This window comes from Leptinotarsa decemlineata, unplaced genomic scaffold, assembly GCF_025532065.1.
Source record: "Leptinotarsa decemlineata unplaced genomic scaffold, Ldec_3_MD MMD2_tig00001621_RagTag_RagTag, whole genome shotgun sequence".
NCBI lineage: Eukaryota > Metazoa > Arthropoda > Insecta > Coleoptera > Chrysomelidae > Leptinotarsa > Leptinotarsa decemlineata.
Genome location: NW_027412566.1, coordinates 3,751,155 through 3,769,810, shown reverse-complemented (window position 1 = coordinate 3,769,810; position 18,656 = coordinate 3,751,155). Strand labels below are relative to the sequence as shown.

General features: G+C 36.5%; 1 long non-coding RNA gene across 1 annotated transcript; it reads left to right on the top strand.

Annotated features, from left to right (window-relative positions):
- Window positions 1-2,655: 2,655 nt before the first annotated feature.
- Window positions 2,656-4,069, top strand: LOC141482617 (uncharacterized). Its single transcript, XR_012465615.1, has 2 exons — window positions 2,656-2,927; window positions 3,436-4,069. It is a non-coding gene; the product is annotated as an uncharacterized lncRNA (long non-coding RNA).
- Window positions 4,070-18,656: the final 14,587 nt, after the last annotated feature.

Genomic DNA, 18,656 nt, shown 5'->3' with positions numbered 1-18,656 from the left:
ATATATTTTGGATGGTCGTTGCTTCCTATCTTAAGGCGCATATGACCAATCGGTGTCTCTACGACTACGTTTGAAGTCAACAAACAACGTGTTGAAAAGAACAAAGGTAGTGTCACTCTTAGCGCAATAACTCAGAAACCTATGAGTAGAATATCATGAAATTTCGAAAGCTTTCTTTTGAAGGTTAGTTCTAACTGGAAAAGCTGTGTCTATGTAGTAGACCCTAGACTTTTCTGACCATGGAGTACATACTTTGATCAATGCAGAGAACACGTGTTTTGTGGATCAATTCAGTTTCGAGAAGTGCTGGGAGAGGGCTAGAGGGCCTTGTGCTTGTATACAGGGCACATACAGGGCATAACACCTCCAAACTGAGACCTCTTTAATTGACTGATGAACTCAAAAGTGACATCGAGACTAGTCTGAGTGATGGGAAAATATACCTGGGAAACACGAGAAACCATTATGAAGATCATCTAGAAAAAAGAAGATAATAACTGCTTGAAAACAGTAGGGATTAGTAAAAACTATTCATTTAGGACCAGTTGAACAAAATACGTCTGTTAAAATGGACACTATAGCTGCAGGCAAGGTGACAAATGTGTCAGAGGCACCATATCTTATTTTATGCGAATGTAGGTATTGGATTACTGTAAACAATGTATCGACAATCCAAATGGTGTCCGAACAATGTAATTGGAATCCAATAAAGGACCTTCACACACTAGTATAGGGGATTAGGGACATGGGCATGGTTGTTGGTATGAGTTTTATGAAAAGATAGGAGGATTAAAGCAATAAGCTCATGAGGTTACAGTATTTTACAGAGCATTGGTAGATGTGAAAGTAAACTCACAAGAAAATCACGTGGTGATAATACATTAACATATATTTTCAAACGACTAGACTCCGAATACCGCTATACAATCGCGTCTCCGTATTAAAAATGAGTAATGAACCTAAGAAGCGATATCATCTAATATTAAATCGAGCAGAAGTAACGATTCAACTACAATTAATGTCCGTTTGGGTGGTAATTTCCAACGTCAAAGAAATACGAAATGCCAGTGATATCTAATATTTCATAGAAAAAGTCGGGGGCACAAATATGATCCTCCATTATTGGCAGGGTTAATTGTTTGAAAGAGCGCTACGCTGGCCTGCGGGAACCAATCAATAACGGAATAATGAAATAAAAGACACTCTTCGGCAAGAAAATTAGCCGACAATCATTTTCAAAGACAGCTGCTAGCTTATCGTTGAAAACTTTTCTTTCGGAATGGTCGGGGTATTTTGCTGTGACAGAAGTGATGGAAATAATGATAACTTGGTTTTCAGAGCTCATTTCATATATAGGGGCATTCACATTCAAGAGATAATTTCAAAGGTAAAGGGAAAAAGTAAGTTTCAGTGATTAGTATTTGGAAGAAATATTTTCTTCTCTTTCGATCTTCAAGACCAGCGTTCTCACACCTTCTCCTTCGATTTTAAACTTGTCCAATAAACTCTTTGATAGCTGCATATAACACGTTATGAATGAGACTATAATTACCCACAAACATCTTTGTTTCATTCATAAATTGCAATAATTGCGTTTTTGCTATTGCACTAACTGAAAAAACAGTTTCTTAGAATCATGAGCCAAATAAATTCTGTCTATCATTGGATGGAAAAAGCCATCCCAAATTGCTACTTTCAAATATATTAAATATTAAATTACTAGAAAATCATTGTTTCCCATTCAATTATACTCCAAACATTTGTTGTGGAATTGAAACAGATATTATTTATAGAAACGCTACATAATCATGGAAATCTTTCAATCTCCAGGTGTACTTCGAAGTTTCTGGTAAAACTTTTCTTCTACTCCTCATTAGTACCTTTTTAGATACTTTTGGAAGAGGATGCATTCAATCCAATTTATGTGACACGCCTGTCATAGTGACAGTTCATGAAAACATTTATATGGTAAGTTAATCTATTCAAAACAATAATATATCGATTCGCGTTTCGCTAGTTGAGTAAGCGTCATCAGGAGATGATTAAGACCGTACTTATCAAGTACGGTACATTGATTTGATCACTGCCATAGCAATTTTGTTTCACTTGTAAAATCGAATCAATACGATTGAAATTCTTGATAATGTGGTATATTTTTCTAATATCAGTTGAAAAATATTCATATATTGTAGTGCTCGGAACTGATTATATTTCCATTCAGTGGGAAAATTGTGAGTCAAAGTTAATAAATCAGTGAAATTCAAATTGAAAATCGGTGTATTGAATATTATTGACAACAGTAAAGAATTCGTAAAATAACTCTTCCAAAATACAAATCATGAAATTATAAAACAACAATAAAAATTAATTGGCGTTAAAATCAAAAGCAACTCTTGCACGGAAAATGTTAGGAAATTTTATTTCGTGCGCATTACTTTTTGAGGGATCTCACTATACGGTACCGCAGAACTCATGCTCAGTACACACACTGAAACATAAATATTCAACAGAAATATAATTATATACTGACGACCATAAAGTTAAATCTGTGAAATACTTATTATTATAATATTTAAATATCAAACGTACTAAAAATCTCACATTCTGACGTAGGCACCATCTATCAATAAATGAATGCAACTTCAACACAGTACTCATGACAAAACGCAACGAAACAGAGAGTACACCATTTTACACCAGCGTAGGCAAATGTCTTTACACCAACGAACAATACCAATACCTAATTTATATGGAATTCATGTTATTTCTGCGTTTATTGTTTGTTTATAATTTCTTCCAAGTCGAAAGTTTTTTCAGTAAACGGGGTAATCCGTTTAAACCAAATAATTATGTAGTTTACAATAATTGACTTCATGGCGTGTCCAGAGTTTAGTGGTGGATTCAATGAGTAGGAAATTGGTATTATGGTACTTCTGTTTGGCATTCAGGAAAATCTTTTATCAAAACGGTTATCCCAAAAATTAAAATGGAAATATTTTAAGGAGAGACTCGATTTTTAGGAAAGAATTGTTTGGCTTTCTACTTCTTCATATATTTTTTTATGATAGAGAAGTAAAAAAACAAAAAGCTTTTTCCCAAGCAATATTTCTCATCTTCATTCCTATTTCTGACCTTGACTGTGCTTGACTTCGAACTTCTTTATCGACACCGAAAAAATAAAGTAAACCCTAACCCCTGCTAAAAATAACAATGCACACCCTTCCACCCCTTTTTTAATTGAACAACCCTTTTACAATTTTATCACCAATGATTTTAAGGAAGGGTTGTTTTGCAAACATACCAACATTTGATTTCTGTGGGATACTTTTGGTTTATGAGAAAACACTATAACATTTTTTATCAAGTTGAAGTGATTATTTTTAACCCTTTGATTTATTTCAGAGAAAAAATAACCAGATGTTTTTTTATTTTCAGGCAACTTGAATTGTTCAAAAACTACACAGAATTTTGTTAATTTGTGCTAAATATTGAAACTGGCTGCGATACAATCACTTACATTGTATTTCGATCAACTCTACGCAGCATCATAGTGATATCGAAGCAGCTTATTCGTCAAGAATCTGAAGGGTTGCTCCCTTCAAATAAAAAAGGGTTGCTGCATATTTAAGCACTAAAAAGTGAGGGCTGTGTCCCTTCGTAAAATCTTTTCGATGAGAATGGCTGGTTGCAAAGCTTCGATCCCCTCCACGCAAGTTTTATTCGAAGGATTCTTTCGGAACGCTCCAGTCCTTCGCAGAGCTTTGCAGTTGCTTCTCCTCTCTGGTTGTAACTGGTAATTTTATCTTTTGAAAGGGAGCTGAATTCAGTTTAGTTGTTTGGTAGAGTTTAGAGAGTGAGGTTCGGTGTAGGATGGTTTAGTCGCTACAATGTACAGTGTCACTGGGTTAATTTGGATTACTTGAAATTGTTTTTTTTTCAGGTAAGTGCTTTGAGATTTTTGTTTTTGTGTAAGGATTCTGCAGTATGCAGTGCCTGAGATATATGGGCAATACAAGAACTAAATAAATATGTACAATAAATGTGGAACAATAAAATTTACAGAACCCCACACATTAGTTAGATTACTTTCTTGGAGTGTTGTGTTGAATATTAGAATAAATCAGTAGATTTAGTACTATTAATTGAGTTGATTTAAGTTAACTTTGTAAATTATTATTAAATGAGAATTTTACAGTTTTACATCAGTTGATAAATAAATAACAGTAACAAACATAGCTTTGAAAATAGGGCATAGACAAGTCAGGACTTATTGACAGAAAAAAATAGCAAGTTCTACTTACTAACATTCTTTTTAGGAAAAATATGTCCTTTTAATATTTATTCCTGAATTTTTTTCACACATTTCTTCAAGTTCTTCTGGATTCTTTTTTCACCCATTGAAGTATAAACCTGGTTTAAACTAGAGATCAGTGCTGTAGTTATGATTTTTTAAACATAATTTGGATCCTTCATTTCTATATGTTACTGCCCTAAAAAATATGTTCCATTTTGTTGAATTATCTAGATTTTCTGGGAGGAAGCTTATACAGATGCTTTATTTTTTCTTCAGTATGAGTAGTAGGTAGATTTTTTTGGAAAATCTAATTGGTGAATAAATAACTTATTGGAAATAGGTTTTCCATTATTCTTACTTGATTTTCACCTCCCACATAACCATATACCTATGTTTCGTTACCAGTTATGAGCCTTTTAGGAAAATCTGGATCTCCGATGACGTCATTCAACAATTCCTGAGCGGTGCTCATACGACAGTTTTTTTTTGGTTAAAATGTATCAATTTTGAAACGAACTTCGCTGCTTACTATTATTCATCTATCAATTTTCTTCATGTACTTTCATATTACAGCACATAGAAACTATGTGTTACACTGTAATTTGTCACATCATTGCTTCATGTCAGTGACTTTAAATTTCACCCTAAGCCGCGAGTTTTCGTCTAGAATTAAAAGGAAATTTCTAAATGGACTTCATTATTAGTTCCTGTTTTTCCAGCTTTGTTGCTTTCAATGATAGAATGCACCAGAAAAATTCAATCTCCATTGGAATTGACCATACTAGCTCTAACATGCTTAAACTTGTTATTCATTGCATGATAATGAATTGTTTGAAGAGACTGTCTTTCTGAAGATTTTCAAAACGGCCAGTTTTACCATTTTTCAAGAAGATGATTCTAGTGTTAACTACAGATCTGTTTCCATAAAAATGGAAGAAGGGTTGAAGTTGGTTTCTGTCAACAAGGAATTGTGACGGAAAGTGAACTCAGTTTAAAATTGTCACTTCAATGACTTATGAAGTTTCAAAAACAAAAAAAAATTATGTTTTTTCGACTCCAAGCAAATTTCATCAGTTAGGATTCCATTGTCTAATGCAATATGGAATGATTTGAAATCCCTGAGAGAATCTGTAAAAAAATCAAAAAGATTAACCGTAAAATAACAATTTTATTAAACAAAAAACTGAAATAACTGAATAATATACAAGCAACATCAGAGGATTATCGGAAAGGATGAGAAGGATTGGGTCCAAGTATAACATCAGGACCTTCTTCAGATCTGGGAACACTATCCGTTGCAGCCTCACAAAAACCAGGCCACCAAACGCGGACCGCAATTCCAAGAATTGCATTTTTCGGATACCCTGCGAGTGCGGAGAATCATACATCGGTGAAACTAAGAGGCCTTTGAAAGTTCGCATTGCTGAGCACACAGCGAGGAGAAATCAGCAAACCCGGAATAGCAGAGCATGTTTGGACTCATCAACATAAAATCAAGTGGGCTCAAGTTGAAATCATCCACAAAGAGGAACACTGGTTTAGAAGAAAATTCAAAGAAGCCGTGTATATGTTGTCCAACAACGCATTTAGTCAAGCTAGCGTAGAGATACGTAACATATGGAAACCTTTAATCAAGCGAAAAACGACCAACTCCTGCTAAACGGTCATCTCCCGCTAAAACAAGTGAAGCGGAGAGAGGGAAGAGGGGATAGGTGAAAGCACTCGAATGACCTATAAATAGTCAGATCTCGGAGGAATAAGTCCAGTTATCACCCGATGGCGGTGAAACGTCGTGACGTAACTTGGTTTGGAATCTTTCAATTTTTATTTTTCATTTTTTGTTGATAATATTTTTTCATTTTTTTTTTTAATTTTCAGCTTTCATTTTTATTAATATTTAATTTTTTTATTTTTTTGGTTGTTGCTTGTATCTTATTTCTTTGTAATTTCAGTTTTTTTGTTTAATAAAATTGTTATTTAACGGTTAATGTTTTTAATTTTTTTACATATTCTCTCAGGGATTTCAAATCAATTTATATTGTATTAGACAATGGAAATCCGAACTGATGAAATGCACCACGAAACATTGTAAACCACCTCCAAGCAAGTTGTTTGACCTTATTGGTTTTTCCTTTCTTACCATTTTTTCATGTTTCTTAAAAACACTAAACTAGTTTACACAGCTTCTATATTTGTCATATTTTTCTGGACATAATTTGGGTATTCCATAAATTGCTTGCCTCTATCCCTTTGTTTCATTAATAGCTAAGGTCTTTGGTCGGGTGGTTAGTGTTTTTGAGAAGCCCTGATATTATTCTGAGCTGATCCCTGCCCTGTTGATTCGGTCCCTCAGTTCTTTCATCAGACGGTCCTTTTATATTTTGTCAGTATTTGTGTTCCTCATTGAATCATTTCCTGATCTGTGGTGGATAAATTTGAGACCACTGATTGAGTAAACAAACGACCAACACCCGCACGTCGACGAAATGCGAGATCTGCAGAAAGCATCGCCACTGTCTGTGAACTTGAGATGCACTTTTTGAAACCTTTGGTGTAGTAATTATTATTACTGGAGTTTAGTCCCAACATCAAATCATGTTTCGATTACCAACTTGTCCAACTAATCTATGGAATAGATATGAATAAATGGAGTAGAATAGAATATGAATAGAATAGAATAGATGGAATAGACAACAGACATCTAGATGCCTATGAGAGTGTAGAAATTAGTAAACAATATTATGAATAACGTTTTAATAGTATACTATATAGCTTGTTAAAATAATATTTAATTTATTAGATTTACCTGACTATTATATAAAGACACATTGTAAAATTAATTTAAGATTAGTAGATAAGGCAATATTGTGAAATTAAGACACTCAAGATGCAGGCACCTAGAAGAGGTATCTACGATATAAATAAGAATATCCTTGTCAGTTGTGGAATTGGCCGCGGTGGTAGTGCACTTGACTCACGATCGGAAGGCCGACCAGATATTTTTCTCGAGAGAATTTATCTGGTTGAAGCTGGGATGATTCTGCAACCGTTTTAGAAATCACACGTTAAAAGGTAAGACCATGTTGGTCCTTAGCTCGCATAAATTTCTCAACTTCTGAGAGTTGTCGTTCGTATGGGGGCGACAGCTGATTAACGGAAAAACAGATTTTGAAGAGATTTTTAAACAGATATTTAGTTTAATCTTCCTCTTCCTCACTTGGTGAACGAAACACGTGTCGAGGTGTTAAAATAATGGTTTGGTGTTGGGAAACAACTCCAGTAATATTTACTGACGGTTCATAACATAAAAACAGTGTTCAAGCCCACCAGGAAAATACAGCAAAACCTGAGATCTGCGAAAGACAAATGGCATCCACTATCAGCTGCGGGGGTATACCGTATAACATGTACCTGCGGAAAAGTTTATATCGGTACCACCAAAAGATCCATGGGTACAAGGCTGAATGAACATCGGTGAAACTGTAGTTTAGATCAATTAGAAAAATCCGCAGAAGCGGAATACGCATTTAGTGAAGGAGATCATACGATACTGTTTGAAGATGTGAAACTACTTGCACACGATCATGAATACCCCAGTCGGCTTGTACGGGAAGCCATAGAAATCCATTAACATACAGAAACGCTTAAAAGATGCTAAGGTGGCAGCAGTGCAACGCAATGTAACAAGCAATAACACTTCGGCCAATAACAACCCCCCCACCAGTAAGGCGGTCTACCTGTGTCAACATAAATACAGCTTACGAACTAGAATTCACTATCCTTGACAAGAGTCAGGCAATATTGTTCACCCGGAGGATGGTACACCCGGAAGGAAACGCCATCTTTAACGGACAAGAGATTTCGTAGATCAACGAAGCTGGATACTTGGGGGTCAACCTAGACAGAAGATTAACGTTCAGGTCTCACGTACGACAGAGAATAGGAATGGCGAGATCTGCTCGACAAAACCTATTAGCAATAATAGGTCGAAGAAGCCAAATAGGACTGAAAGTAAAGCTGCTAATGATGAACACCGTATTGCTACCGATAATCGTGTATGTCTGCACTGCCTGGGGCCAGTGCGCAGCGACATACAGAAGACAGATCCAGTCGTTCATGAACGCGTGCGTAAGGGCCGCCGTAAACGCTTCAAGATATGAACGGAATAGGTACATATTCCGAGATCTAGACCTGAACATACACTACGTGGACGCATATATGAGAAAACACGCAGAGGACACGTTCGACAGAATTCGAGCGCACGACAACCCAGCGCTAAGCGACTCACACAATGACCCCAGATTCCGAGTGAGGGACAAACACAGGAGGCCAACGAAACAGAACCAAAGACTACCCCCGAGAGTCACTGTCGGGCGGCTCCGGTAAGTATAAAAATTTTTGAAACAGTTCAAATTAATCTCTCTTTCAGACTCGCTGAGAACCAATACTCGTACGCGATTGAAAAGACACTCGTCTTCGGTTAGTTTTTGGGGACCCCATGCAAAAATTCAGATAGGAAAGTCATTAGCACCTAAAGGCTGACTTTCGAACAAATACGGTCAGATGTCAATCTTGCTGAAGTGCCCATCAGTAGGACTGAGGACCGTTCCAGAGGAGCGGGGGTGGATGGAATGGTGTATTAGTTTTCTTCACAAAATTTATTTTGTGGGGCAAAGTTTTTACTCCAAAGCACTCAACCCGGGAGGAGGAACTAGTAATCGGTGAACCATCAGGATGAATAACCCTTTGAAGAAGCCAGCCACTTGTGCTGGCGAAACTAGGATACAGTTTCAAACCTTCAAACCCGAACGAAGATCGTAACACTACATTAATAACTTTTCAATTTCTGTTTTGAACTTATTTGTGCTTCTCAAATTCTTGAGAACTCTAAATAAAACTTCATTACTACAAAATGAGGAGTTTTTCTATGCCCTAGTTTTTACGATACCCCGTATAATTTTGAAATGAATTTGACATCACAAAAGTAACTCAAAACACATCACACCCAAAACAACAAAAACTCACCCAGCTTTCTGTCTGACACGGGATCGACACGCGACTAACTGTACTTGTTTTTTAACCCGACCATTTCTATTCCAACCCCTTTTTTGAACCCTTTGTAAATGCTCGTACGCGCATATGTCGCATCCCCTTTTTTATTTCATTTTATTGATGATTATTTTCGGGAATTATGGTATCGGTCTGATTATATTGCAGACGTTGCCTTCATATGTGTTTTACGAACATTTTATATATGGGGGGATTGAAAAAAGTTCGTCAAAAATTTACTACCATTTTCATGATGTGGAGGAGATTTAAAATTGGAGAATTGATACGGAAGTTGAACATTCTTTTAGAAAACTTTACTTACAGTAATTACAGTACCTACTCTGTCTATTAGAAAAATTGAAAAATGCTGGAAATGTTCACCACAATTTGGCATACCAACCTCTTTTCTGTTATTTTGATAACCCTGAATGTTTTAGAAATCTAGGTAGGTACACCCGTATCTACACCAGAACTCGTCTGGTTTTCATCTAATAGCAACTTGAGTTTTTCAAATAATACTTGTTTTATATTAAACTGCGAATGGCTGACGAAACAAATAAATACATGAATTCATGGGCGAATAAATGAATAATTGAATAAATAAATACATTTGTATTCACTTAATAACCTTCCATTAGAAATACTTTTCTAAATGGTCATCGCTGACGCACTGAACACTACCGATATTAATTCTAAGATAACATTCGCCTAAGTAAAACACCGAGTGAAAGAATTCCATCTCGAGAGTGAACAGAGAAGAAAAATATTTTTTCAATTTCCTTAATGCTCTCAGATGTCTCCCCCAAGTCAGCGAAAGTGTTTGCCTTTGCATGTGGCACTTTTTTATCCTGTGAGTCTAACACGATCGCGGTGTCTTGGCGTGTCCCTCGGGAATAGACAAATATATATCGGGATTATCTAGATAAAAATATTGGATAATGGAGTCCGGTGAATGTTTGCAAAATAATATAATCGTTATGGTTTGAAGAGAGGAAGTGAAATGCTTTGATTTTTGAATAAAAAACCTTTTTTTGTCTGTTTCACTGGTTTGTAATAAGTCTATAAAGGGTTAGGTTTATCTCTATTTGGAGATTGAGCAAAATGTTTATATTGTATCATCGAAGTTTCTGTATAATTTCCATTCATAGAGTCTCCCAACAGGGACTTTCGAAATTTGACAATTGATATCGGCCATCTTGTTGAAGAACACCTGTCAAATTAGTTATCATTTATTCATAATATAGGAATGTAGGCTTTCACGGCTGGCGTCAATGTTTTGGTTAGTTTCCGGGTTTTGCCATGGTCTTCTTTGGTTACAATCTAAAAAACGTTTCGACTGCAACTGCGGCAGTCATTTTCGGTGGCGTGGTCGAAGTACTTTTCTTGACGTTTCTATTTCACCATTTGGCAACATCGGTTATAGCTAATAAAGGACAATGAATCTGTTACCTGTATGAGACAAACAAAGATGACATATTTCAGAGGCGTTCTGTTCTGTTTATTTATGTTCCGAGTTCCGAGACATTCTGTGATATATGCCATTTTGTGCATCCAAACTACCTTGCTCTATATAAATATATAACAAAACAACTGTTGTTTTTGTGGCTTGTGGAGGTGGTATTGAACTATAATTCATATTTTGCTTTAATTTGAGACTATTGACATGATTCTTCTTCTTCTAGCTTACTACTAACCTGAACTCCGATCTAGCATTCTAGGCGCTGTTGCCAATATGTGAATTAGAAACAAATCCCTTTAAAAATTAAAACCCAACATTTGAAACATCAATTTGAATACTTTTCGAAATGAATTTGAAAAACTCATGAATTGAACTCAACTTTATTTTGTTTAAACTTGCATTTGCTGTAATAACCCAAATTGAGGAACATTCCCCATTGAAGAGGGTAGCATTTTTGTCATGCCTGATTAAGGTTTTGGGAAGAGAGAGTCAAAAATCAGTGACATAGACGGTGAAGAAAAGTGGCCCCAAGATAGGTCTGAACTGGTCAGTTTTTATCTGAAATGATTACTTCGCCAGTATACTAAATTACACATAAATACCGTATTCTATCCCAATTTGTACAAATGAATCAATCGTATGGCGAAAAGAAATAATCAATTTGAATTATTTTATTTTTTACAAGATGATGAGATACTTGCTTCACTGAAAATATTCTATCCCATAAACTAATAGTCCAACAGCTGAGAAATCTGTACACGTGTCTTCTGAAGGTTAGGGTTAACTAAAAAATCATACTAGTAGCGCTATCTGTGTGTTAGCGTACGAACTTTCCAGCCCACCTAGTATATGTATGTAGAGATAGTTCAGCAATATGCAATGGCAATCAAATATCAAGGGAATCCCCGGTCGAAACAGTGGATGATCTTTAACACACTGAAACGACTGTGCTTCTTTCCAAGAGGAACTGTAACTTCCTCAGGCTATATGCACATCGAGCGTAGACATAAAAGAACGACATCAATCTCGCCAGGAAGGGGATGAATAGTGAATACATTTCTGGAACAAGCAATATAAGATAGCTCCCGGCCAGCCGAAACTGGGGATGATTTTTATGTTGCAATTTTCCGACCCTCGGGCTCCGATCGTTGATATAGGACGATGACGAGAGGTCACAGGTTAAGTTACTTCTTGCAATCTCCCGCACCCTAAGCTTTTTGGGTTGTTATCGAATTCGATTTTTCTCAATGGAAATGCCGCATATTGGTAACGGAAAATCCTTGAGGTGTTCTAAGAGCGGTGTCTGTGCGGAAGTAGCGATTCACGTTGGATTTGAATTGCTGGAGATGAAATTCGTTTGGAAAAACGTTCTCAGAAAGTTCATTTCACATAAACGCAGTTCTCCAGATGGAGGAGTTCTTGAACAGTGAAGTTTGAGGTGTACTGAGTTGAACCTCAAAACGATGAGCAGCCACAGTCCCTTTGATTTAGTGAACATATCCTGAACAGATTACGAAGTTGATGACTAAAGTAGTCGATGCCGCAGATGCCAAAGTAAAAAATCAGGTAAATTCTCTTCTGGAGCTGAAAATAAACTGTAACACAGGCCAACGATGAAAAAACATTTTTACTCAAAACATCTTATTATTCTGTTTTTAAGAATTGTATGCCTTTACGCTCCATTTTAGATGTATATTACAGTCTGGTCTATAGCCATCTATAGATGGCCATAGATCACATTATAGATCCTATGGGGAAACAGTGTTGACAAAGATAGGGTTTTCATTGCTCAAAAAAAAGTTGTTAGGAAATTACTAGGCATCCCTTGGAGGGAATCATGCAGGACATTTTTCATTAGTCATCAAATTTTAACCTTTCCCTGCATCTATATCTTTAAAATACTTTTATATGTTCGCGAATGTATAACAGACTGTACTAAGAACTCATTCTATCATAGCTACCCAACTCGATATGCAGAGGAGTTGAGCATTCCTAAACATAAAACTATAAAATTCGAACATTCTCCCAAATATATGGGAATAAAATTATTCAATCGGTTACCAGACCATTTCAAACAGATGAACACTGTAGCATTTAAAAAAGCAGTTAAAACATTGCTTCTTTCTGAGGCCTACTATAGTATTGGCGAATTTCTCTCGGACCATCTCGACTGAATGGGTTCATGCGGCTTTGGCATGACATATTCAATTTTTATAACTACAATTGTTTTAATTTTTGTAATTCTGACTTTGTTGTATAAATTTTTATTGTATTATTTTTATCTATTGATCTACAATTTTATCGTTTGATGTGATTTTTATGTGCTTAATACTGACCTATCCTATACGTTTGTCAACGTCTTTGAGGATGAATAAATATTATTATTATTATTATTATTATTATAAGTCCTTTCAGCTACCATTTTTTCTCATTTGTACATCGATATATTAAATTTTTTGATTCATTACAGATTTTAATAGATTTTATATAGGTACTACAAATAAAATTGTAAAATAATTTGTGTTGGATGTAGAAGCGTTGGCAGCACTGCTGAAACACATTTACTGTCCAGAAAAAGGGGAATTATATTAGGTTCGTTCCAACCTTGAGTCACCAACAGATTTCCAACAGTTTGTAAATTGTTGTCAACGCGCATGTCTGTTAAATATTGGTTTCTGATTAATTTGAAATTTCTGATTGGAACAGCTGATAGTTCAACTTAAGTTTGGCATGGAATTTCAACATAAGTACTAACCTTTAAAAATAAATCTAATCAAGTGTATTTCTGGAGAGTAAAAGAAGGTTGCATGCAGTATTTTATATCTCTATTCTATTTACTAATCAACATGGAACTGGGAGGTAAGTAGGTCACCACAATATTTAATTTGTGTTATTAAAAATGTTCGTATTTTAGGTTCACTTAAAGAATTCCTAATATTTCCTGCGTCAGCAAATACATAATTTATTTTATAACAATTTTTGCAGGTTATGTTGTTTGCAAGTTGCATGAACATAAAACAGAAACAGTAATACGGAATACGCATGCGTCAGATTGATGGTTAGAAGATAATCCACAAACCATTCTGATAGATTTCGCACAGGTTTGAATCTTAGATGGAACAGAAAACTGATAGTTTACTAATGGTTGGAAACTCACGTTGGAACGCAATCACATTACTGCGTAGAATCCTGATTGTCAGAAACTGTTTATGACGTTGGTTGGAACGAACCTATTGTTCTGTTCACAGCTGATGTTTTGTTTACTGTCACCCTAACCTTACTTTCTGGTTTCCAGTACATGTGCTCTAATCGCGGTTGTAAGAATTCTGCTGATAGTTTTTGTTATATTTGTAGTGAGTTTGTTACTAAAAACATCAAGGAAACATTACAGACTTTGTAAAGAAGTTTATTTCTCATATTTTGGAATTAAACTTGGTGATCAGGATAAATCTTGGGCCCCGCATAAGGTATGTTATGTTTGTGTTGAAGATCTTAGAAAATGGTAAAAAAAAGGAGAAAGAAGCCTTGAAGTATGCTGTTCCTATGGTATGGAGGAACCTAGGAACAACACTGATGATTGCTACTTTTTTAGTATTGATATTACTGGTCATAACTCGAAAAACAAGAATGTAATAAGCTACCGCCATCCGACCAGTAGGGCACGATGTAGATTTGCCGGTTCCAGAACCTCCAGATGATTTGAATTCCGTTCAAACTGAATTGTTTTCTGATGTATTGTCAGATACAGATGAGCAAGATAATGGAGAGTTCCAATGTACTACAGCAAATATTGAGCTTAACGACTTAGTTAGGAATCTTGGGTTAACAAAAGAAAGAGGTGAATTCTTGGTTCCAGACTAAAAGAAAAGAATTTGTTGGCAGTTGGAATTAGCATATATGCGCATAGAAAGAGAGAGAGCAGCAGTTTTCGAAATTTTTGAACAAGAAGGTGATTTAGTGTACTGCTCAGACATTCCAGGTCTGATCAAAGAGTTTGGTGTTGAATACAAAGAAGGAGACTGGAGGCTGTTTATTGATTCTTCCAAAACTAGTTTAAAAGCTGTTTTATTACACAATAGTAATACTTATGCATCTATACCTGTTGGCAATTCTGTACATATGAAAGAGACCTATGAAAACCTAGAAATAGTGTTGAAGAAAATTGACTATTTGGCTCATGGTTGGATGATATGTGGTGACTTGAAAGTAACATGCATGCTTCTTGGTCAGCAAGGCTGTTTTGCCAAATTTCCATGTTTTTTGTGTGAATGGGACAGTAGAGAAAGGGATCAACATTGGTGCAGAAAGAACTGGCCTGTGAGGGAGTCTTTAAAACCTGTCGAGAAGAACATTCTCCGCAAAAACTTTGTAGATTCTATACACATTCTCTTAGTTATTGGACCTTCTGGTCATAGCACCGTGTACTTTCAACAGAGGTTTCTGGTTCAGCAGTCCAAATTTCATCTTTCCAGTCATAGGGGAACTGAAGATACACTAACACTAACCACCTCTACATATAAAGTTAGGCCTCATGAAACAGTTTGTAAAGGTATTGCCTAAAGATTGACCTTGTTTCAAATATCTCTGTCAGAAATTTCTAAACCTTTTAGAGGCTAAACTTGAAGAAGGCGTCTTTGTAGGACCCGACATTCAAGAAATTATGTTCGACGTAAACTTCGAAACATGAGAAAGGAGCATGAGTATCATTCAAGCAAGTTGTTACAAAATTCTCAGGAAATGCAAAAGACCCAGATGTAATATATCGAAATATGAAGTTCTATTCTATACTCATTTACATTTTAACTTCTTTGTCTCGCACACTCCTTGAACACCAAACAACATTGTCAGGGATCTTTCAATAATGCAAATAAAAAATCGCCAATCTGAATTCACCACTGATTTGGTTGAATGTTGGAAGGAGAGAAAACACTTCAGGATTTTCCATAAAAATACCATTTCGGCATGTTTCCCCCTACTTCACGGGGATACGATATATCTATATTCTGAAGCATCCCCATACGTCCTGGTGGTCGTATCCACCTGCGCTCGTAGTATAATAATCATGTCACATAAAAGTGGAGATATATCGGAAACTGCGTCATCCCCTGGTCGCTATCCCGCAGGGCGTTGTTTCGCTTTCCTATTAAAATGTCTGCTTTTATATTTATATTTTCTGGAGGTTCGCCATTTTCGGTATGGCAGACGAATACGTGTAAATATTCTTCTAGAAATTTAATCGTCCTCAGGTTTTCATAGATGCATAAGTCTCTGTTAGAATTGATCACTTATTTAAGAGGAGACCTAAAACGATGTTGTTGTTTACAGTTTTGTTTTATGAGTAATGTCAAAAGAGAGTACAAAATGTTTTGTTTGTAACATGTATGGAAAAATGTCAGACAGCTGACAAGTTGACTAATTTTCGTTGTGCTGATTTCGAAGTGTAGCATCTATCTTTCGAGATGGAATAAGTTATGGAAACGATTTTCAATTTTACGAAAGTTCGTAAAAAGCCAAAAGAAGCAGGTCTGGCTACAATATCAACTATTATAGAATACTATGAAGTAAGTACTAGCGAACTAGTGCAAGCATATAAATTCTTTGCAAAGAGAATGGACTTGAATTTAAGAAACAAAAAACCTCTAATTTATCGTCTCATCGACTCCGACTCTGACATCAGCGATCTGGACAGCGACGATATTACCTATGTCGAGCGAAAAAAGCCAAGCGGCAAAGGCCCCAAAAAAGAGGAAAAAAGAGCCACCAGCAGCTCAACAAATCAAACAGTTAAAACTCGGTTTTTCCCAGACTAAATGGACCAATAAGCCAATATCAAATAAAACTGCACCCGCCTTATAACAAAAGTCAGGCGTGGTACTGGAAGATCAAATTCAAAAGCCCACTCAGAAAACTGAGTGGGCTTTTGCCCAATAAGGATTTGAGATCCTTTCCGTAGCCCGCCTGAGTAAAGCTAACAAGGTACCGATACCGTTCGTGCTTGTTTTAGTTCCAAGGAGCCAAAAGAAAATATATGAGATCACCAAAATTCAAAACATGCGTGTAAGCGCCGAAACACAGACGCCGAGAAACCGAGCAGGACAATGTAACAGATGCCAAAAGTTTGGTCACAAGCAACGCAACTGTAAAGCAGTTCCTGCGTTAGATGTACCGGACGGCACTTGACCAAGGAATGCAAAATACCTAAAAACTCGCCCTTGCGATGCTTTAACTGAAAGGGAAAACACCCAGCGAGCTTCCATGGGTGCCCATAACGCCCTGGAAATAAAAGGGCCTCAGATAGGCCGAACGAAAACAGACATACTACAAACCCAAGGCCTGTCGGAAGAAACTCAATCAGAAGCGACGTCTCGTATACGAGGGCCGTCTCATCGTCAGAGAACGCCTGCAGCTCTCCCGAAGGTCTCCCAACGGCCTTAGGACAGCTGCAGGCGCTTCTAGTTAAGTTTCTGGTATTGAAATCTATGCTTGCCGGAAAATAAAACAAGAAACAGTGCCTAAACGGCCGCATAGCCAAAGAAGTACGCTACGACTTCTACACACAGGGCAAAGAGCCAAAAGAAGACGACAGAGGACCATGCAATCCCCTGCCGCCCCGCCACAGGAACCCAAGAAAAACTCAAAACAGCCTAAAGATAAGGGGTCCTAGGCCCATAAATATGACTTAAACAAGATAACGAAGGAAACATGTATGGACATATCTTTCGTGATCGCAAATATAAAACTTCAGTAATATTTATTACCACACCAAATGTTGTAAATAGTGTATTGGTGATATTTAACTCAACTTATTTAATGGCAAAGAAGTAATACTGAAAAATATTTTGTGTGTACCCAACCTTTTCACGAACTTCCTACCCGTTTGCCAAATAATGAAAAATGGTAATAGTGTCACGTTCAAGTAGACTGGTTGCAGAATTATCGATTCGATAAATCTCTGAGTCGCAACAGATACGTTGGTTGATCATATGTTCAAACTGGATCATCCGAATCAAAATACAAGTTTTGCCATCTGAAGGCATCAGAACAAAGTTCATGGCATAGAAGCATGGGACATACTAATTTGTATCTGTAAGGGTGAAGGGTGAGTGTCGAAGGATTTCTGGTGAAACTTGGCGATTAAGTCAGGCGTTTGTCAGACCAATGATCACTTATGGTGCAACTGCCTGATGGCCGAAGGCTTTAAATCAAGTGATAATAATTTTTGAATGGTTTTCATTTTAATCTCATTCATTGTGGTGTTTCTACTGAAAACTTGTCCCACACATATAAAATCCTCAACTCTAATCCTGCATAAAAGCTCATTTTGGAAATGGTTTTCGACACAAGGTTTCGAACTGACACAGAAAGACTTCCATTCCACATTCTGGAATAGAATTTTCAGCGGAATGAAATTTAGGAATAACATCAAGTCCGCGACACTAAAAACATTTTAGAAATCCCCGAAACGCGTCCTGAATAACATTAAACTTGCAACTTCTCGCTTCTTTTCGCCAAAGTTGTTCTTGAATACGGAAATTCTATATATATACACACACAGTGGAAACTTTCTCCTCCACCTTTCCTCCCCTTTCTCTTCCATTATGTATGTCGGAGGGTGAAGTTCTAAGGAGAGGCAAATGCTGGACTGCGGAAATTCAGCATCAACTCATTTCGCCGGAAAGTTGATTTTCTTAGAATGAACTGAATCGAGAAACGATCTGGAGTTCTTTGACAATGATTTCGATATTTATCAGTGGATTTCATGTAGAATTGATATTCACGCTGAATATTTGTCATACACCTAATATTCATGTTTTCATTATCATGTGTAACAAGAAGTGGGGTTACTTTGTTAAA